Below are 6,594 nucleotides of genomic sequence, written 5' to 3'. Positions count from 1 at the left end.
TCAGGGACCCCTGTGATGAGGGGCCAGGGCTGCTCCATGCTGGACACAGCCCTTTCCAACCAGCTCCAATGGCCCCACCACACGGCATGGCTGGGCCCTGGAGCCAAGGTGGTGGCCCCTTGAGGAAAATGTACTTTTAAAAGGGAAAAAATGCTGCCTAGCAGTGAGTGGTGAGGAAAAATGGGAGAGAAATAACCCTGAGGGGAGAGCTGAAGGAGCAGGAGGAGGTACTGAGGGGCTGAGCAGACACTCCCCTGCAGCCCCTGGAGAAGACCACAGTGGAGCAGGCACGTCCCTGCAGCCCACAGACAGGACTGGGCTGGAGCAGCACCTGGAGGACAATGTGCCACAGCATGTGGATGTTTCCTGAAGGAGCTGTGATCCATGGAGAGCCCACAATGTACAGAGTGGTGAATCCCAAAGGAGCTCCATACTGGAGCTGGTGTGTCCCAAAGGAGAGCAGCCAGTGAAAAGGACCTCACTCTGCATCAGGGAGACATCAGGAGGAGGAAGGAGTGGCAGAGAGGAGGAAGGAGTGGCAGAGAGGAAGATCTATGGGCTGACTGCAGCCCTCATTCCCTGTCCTCCTGTACTACCTGGAGTTGAGGGGAAGCAAGAGAATTCAGACATGAATGAGCAAAGTTGACCCTGGAAAGAAGTGGGGGAGAATTGTAGCTTTTTTATTTGTGTCTCAACATCCAGATCTATTTTATTTGGCTATAAATTAAATTAATCTCCCCTGAGTTGCCTGGCTTGCTTGTGATAACTGGTAAGTGATCTCCCTGTCCTTGTCTTGATGCATGAGTTATTTCAATCTAATTTTTTCCTCATCCTGTTGAGTAGGGGGAGTGAAAGATCTGCTGACTGTGTGACTGACAGCCCTCCAAGGTCAACTCACCACAACCAGAAAGCATCCCTGTCTCACTGGAAGTGAACAATTAGAAAATTTTAGGGAGCTGAGACCTAAATCATATGCTGTCATGAAACCTAATGCCTTCTGAGTTCATGGGAGTTTGATGTTGCCTTGAGACTATGACTGGAAATACAGGCATGCTCTATAATCCAACCTCTGCTATCTGCAGAGCATGTAATGTATTTTAAGGTGAAATAAAGAATACATTAGTTTACCAACAGAGGCTCACTTGAAAGATTTAGTGTTTCTTATAATATGCACTGTGAAAAATCTTAAGAAATCCAAGGGGAAAAGCTTGCAAAAGCCTTTGGTAGGCTCAGTCAGTTTCCAGCTGAACTGAACCTTGGGTAGGCTATTTCCATCCTTCCATGGCAGAACGGCTCAGGGGTGGCTGATAAGCTTTGTGACTTTGTGAAAAATTCAAGAGCAATCCCTGTGCCAGGACTCTGTGGACATGATGGCAGATGGACAGAGCTGGAACAGAGGTTGCTCAGTAAATCCTCAGCAGCACAGGGAAGGGGCCAGCAAGTACCAGAGCCCTCGAGGATCCAGCTGTACAGCAAGGCCACCACAATGCCTCAGCAAATCCTTGGGTTGCCTTCCATTTGTGACTTCTCCTGTAATTTCCGCATCTCACCATCCCTAAGTAAGCAGTATCCTGAAATTGCTGCCTTTATTCCAAGATCTCATAAGGTTCAGACTCAGATTTTAATTACCACACACAGAAAATGTGTTTGCATTTGTTTGCTTATTTAATATTTGACAGTGTTTCATCTCTGCTGGAAACCTAACTTTTCTATCCGTTGGATATTCTGAATTCTCAATGCTGAGTCAGAAATATTGCACTTCTTATATATGAGTCATCATCAATTTTATCATTTTAGATCAAAAGAAAGCAAACTCATCCAAATTTTGTGGCTTCTGTGATGTAAAAAAATTATAATAAATCTGGAGTCAGTTTATGCACTTATACTTTAAGAAAGTTGTGGAGTTTTCTGAAGGTTTTAGGTCATATTTAGGCAACTTTCTTTAGCTGTTTCCATCTTCATATTTTAGAAACTTGTATTTGTGAATGATTCTACTTAAATTAACTCTACCCCAGCCAAAACCAGCACAGCCTTTTATCCACTTTCATATAAAATGTCAATCATCTCTGCCTTCAATGGAAGAAACTGTTATAAAACCTTCTATGGACTGACACAACTTTGTAACATTACGAAGAATATCCTCCTCGTCTTATCTGAAACAAAGTCATTTATTCTGAAAGTGTAGATGTGTGTCATGCTTTTTGTGAACTGAGACATAAAAACACAAATATATTTATATTCAGGGAGATAATTATATTCTCCTAACCATGTGCAAGTTGTACATATTTTGCTTACAGACTAAGGCAGTATTCATCTTAAGAAATGAGAATGTAATACAAAATCAATAAAAAGTATGTAAAGATTATTGATATCTGAAGTTAAAGTTTGACTGCAACCAATTACTTCACAACAACAGTGACCCTTTCACATACTTTTTAAAGATAATAGGGCAAGCAGGCTAGAACTGTTAAATAAATAAAATAAATAAAAATAAAATTTAAAAGTAAATAAAATAATAAAAAATCCACTCATATTTCTATTCTGGATCAGTATCAATACCTGGTGCCAGAAAATCACATTACATTTAATTATTCTCTAATGGATTTTATTGCAGAGAGAAATTTTATGCACATTTCCAGGTTTGGGGTGTTTTTCTTTCTAATTGTCATGACATTCAGAATTTAAATACAGAACATTTTATTGCATAGATGCACAAGTGGTTACTGACTGCCATTTCAGCTGCCTAAGTAAAGACTGTAGCTTCTCAGGGCTCAGCTGGTAATTAGTACCAGAATTACACTTAAGTGCACAGCTATGCTGGCAATATACATCAACTCTGCAAACCATTTCACATGCTGCTAAGGCATTTCTTTTCCATGTCACTCCTTAGGCATAATCCATATAATTCTTTTGATTGTTGGAATTGTTTTATTCTCTGCAAATTGTTCTAGAGTCTCCCCTTGACCCCAGTCCTGGACAGAGGAGAAGTGGAGAACTAAGATCAAGCGGTGCCTGATATTACCAGTTTGCCAGTCATGTGGTGCATGATAATTTGGCTTGACAATAAAGAAAGCTGTGTGGACATATGAAGAAAATCTATACTGGTAACTGCCCAGAGGCACATTCCTACCCTAGAGTAGATGTGATATGCTTTTACAAAGAGACAGACCATCTCTGGTTTACCATAAGGAAATAATGTGGACCAGGGTCACTGCTATGGAGCAGTTGATGCATGATAATTTCTTATCCTTCAGCAAAGTATTTCCAAATCTGTAATATTCCCTCTCAAGTACAGCAGCTGCCAATTCCCATAAACATCAGCAAAACTCCCTGCAGCAACTGTCTCTATACTGCTACCTGCACTCCTGCACAGAGCAGTGGGGCAGGAAGCTTGAAATGAAGAGAGTAGCCTTGCTGGCACATGGGAGGAAGGTGGGGAGGATAAAGAAAGTACAGTTTTGGATGTGTAAAATGTAAGAGGAGACTATGAAGGTAAGAATATGCGGTAAAAATAAGAAAGGACCCTTGGGGCTTGGAAATGGTGAAGTTGTAGCATGCAGTTGGAAAACAGGGTTTGGTGGATGCACTGCAGAGTGGTATGGACTGGTGCAGCTTCTGATAGCCAGAGGGGTTGGAAAGGGATACAATAGCTTTAGAGTTAGGATCAGAGCAGACACTAACAGTGGGGTGTTGCCAGGCATGTATGTAGGGGACTAATCAGCTGGAAATAAAAGTAACTCAGAATCCCATACATTCTCCATATACATTTTAGAAAACAAATCTTTCATCTGTGGACAAAACTGAAGCAATGCAGACCCATCCTGGTATCTAGAACACTGTCTGGGGAGTCAGGGTCTTCCACACACTCTCCCATGTAGTGTAGTTGTGCAACCTTGCTACAAACTACTCTGGGATAGGACTTGTTTGCTCCCTTTTGTTTCTCACTGGTTAAATTGCACTGAACAATTGCACACATCCTGGCCAAGGAAAACATTCTAGCTATAGGAAAGACAAGTTACCCAGACATTGTCAGCCAGAGCAGGACACTGGATACTGATCTTTCATCTCTCTTCTGTGGATCATTACATTTTTGGTGTAATGTAATCCAGATTTTGAATAACAGAATGGACAACACCCTCTGTTTACAGCCCTCTGAAATAAAAGGTTGTTCTGCACTTTCTTTTTTGTTGTAGGAAAGGGCATATGCTCTTCACATTAGGCTTAACATATTTGGGGTCAATGGAACCCTGAATCCCCGCAGTCCAGTGCTGGGTAGCTAAAAGCCAAGGTTGATGCAGCCTAAAAGACATACGTGTTTCCTTCCTGCTAGAAGTGACTCCTGGCCCTGCTCTTAGATATCCTAATCACTTCAAGGAGAAAAAATACTTCAAGGAGAGAAAATACAGCGTGGAAGTGCGTACCTTACATATTATTCTAGCTGCAAATTAGGTATGTTGCAAGCAGTGCCCAGTGGGTGGGTGCCCTTGAACAGACAGGTCACGTTGAGCCATCATTTTGCTGGGCAGCAAGTCCTGAGTCTTCCAGATAAGACTGGCTCTTTCACAGCCCATACGTCTTTCTGCCTCTGTAAGTGCTGCTGTATGAAAAGCAGCATCAAATAGTTCAGAACTGTAGAGAGCAAGAGTGGGACTTTAGGGAAGGGAAACCTTCACAATAAAGATGTCATTCTTAAAGTTTTAAAAGAAAAAGATTATACACTTCAGAGAACTAAGTCGCCTGTTATACCAGCTTTATTAAAACTCACAGCATGCTGAACTCCCAGAATAGGAAATTAGATCCCTGCTAGTGTTTACACACATTAGAATATTTTTAATGAATATAAAGAATATTTTGTTTCTACATGATTAGAGAGAAAACAGGACAGATTGTGTGACGAAACTGATGAAACAATTATTACAAGACTTCAAGGGACAAATGTAGCTCCACTTTCAACTGGTTCCCTCTAAGTGATGGCAAATGGGAAATTCCAAAGGCCCTCAAGGAAACAGAATACTTTTTTTCAACCTTAATACACAGGCAAATCCACAGTTAGGTGCAGCAGTGTAGATTTCAGTCTGAGGTCTAACACCAAGTGTCTCATTTAAGACAATATTGAATCTCTCAAAAGGTGTCAGTTAGACATCACACATATTTGCACATGCTCTCAAGGCTTTCATACTTACAGCCCTCTGTAAGCATGTTTTTGTCTTTAAAAGTACAGCCAGACCTCATGCATTTCCTGCCCAAGGATATCCTATATGAACATTTTAAAGTGCTGCTACTTGCTTTTCATTCCATATGACAGTAAATGTAATAACCTTTTCTAGAGGCAAGGGGAAGGTGTGTGCCTGTGCAGTGGTGAGAACTTTCTGACAGTGTTGCTGAGCTCTCATTTTCAACCAGTTTTACACAATTCTCATTTCTAAGACTTATGTGCATAATGACATAGCAGTAGAATAAATCTAATGTAGGCAAGCAAGAAAGCTTTCTCTGTGCTCTTAATCATTACAGAGTCTGTGCTGCATTGACAACTGCAGCATAAAGTTCATTTCTTGAAGGTTATGAACAGCTAACCGATTCATACAGATTTTTCTTTGATAAATCTGGTATTTTTAGGGGATACATATTTTAAAACAGGGCCAAGGACCATTCTTTGGCTGCATGAAGACACATTACACAACCTGGTTCATCTCTGGATGGCTTTTCTTCTTACCCTAAACAGAGTGGCTTTGTGTGAGCTGCCACTGAAGGATTTGGCACAATTGGAATCCTGTGTTACTTTTTGGGCCCCTCAATACACCAAGGACACTGAGGTGCTGTAGTATGTCCAAAGAAGGGCAGTGGAGCTGGGGAAGGGTCTGGAGTACAGGTCTGACAAGCAGTGACTGAGGGAGCTGGGGGTGTTTACTCTGGAGAAGAGAAGGCCGAAGGTAACGCTATCACTCTCCACAACCACCTGAAAGGAGGCTGTGGCCAGGCGGGGCTGGGATCTTCTCCAAACAGCAGCAGGACAAGAAGAAATGCCCTCAAGTTGTACCAGGGAAGGTTTACATTGGGTACAGGGAAATATTTCTTGCCATGTCCCTCACATCTTCCCCTCCAAGTTTTGTCTTCCTCCCTTTTTCCCCTGCTTTTGCAACATCTGTGAGCTTAGTTTTGGCATGTTTTGGTCCTCTGCAATGCAGCTCATTTCCTCACAGCCTATTTTTTGAAGACACAAAAACTCCCGATTTTCTGGTTTTTTCACTTGCATTTCATTTGATCCTATCTCCTTTCCGGAGTGTTTGTTCATGAAAAGGGTGGTCAAGCACTGGAACAGGCTGCACAGGGAAATAATGGAGTCACCGTCCCTAGAAGTGTTCCAAACACCTTTGGATGTGCTACTTAGGGGCATGGTTTATTGTTGGACTTGGCAGTGTTGGGTTAAGAGTCTGATTTGTTCATACATGTGTGTCGCCCTGTTCTTCTTAGTTCTTTTAAGTGTTCTTATGTTTACCTTTTTGTAATAGAGTTTCTCACACACTTTTCATGTAAATAATAATTGTTTTGCATTCCTTCCTGGAAGAAAAGAGAATTGATGAACTGTTAGTTTAA

Source organism: Ammospiza caudacuta, chromosome 1 (assembly GCF_027887145.1).
Source record: "Ammospiza caudacuta isolate bAmmCau1 chromosome 1, bAmmCau1.pri, whole genome shotgun sequence".
NCBI lineage: Eukaryota > Metazoa > Chordata > Aves > Passeriformes > Passerellidae > Ammospiza > Ammospiza caudacuta.
This window is presented reverse-complemented; position numbering follows the sequence as displayed.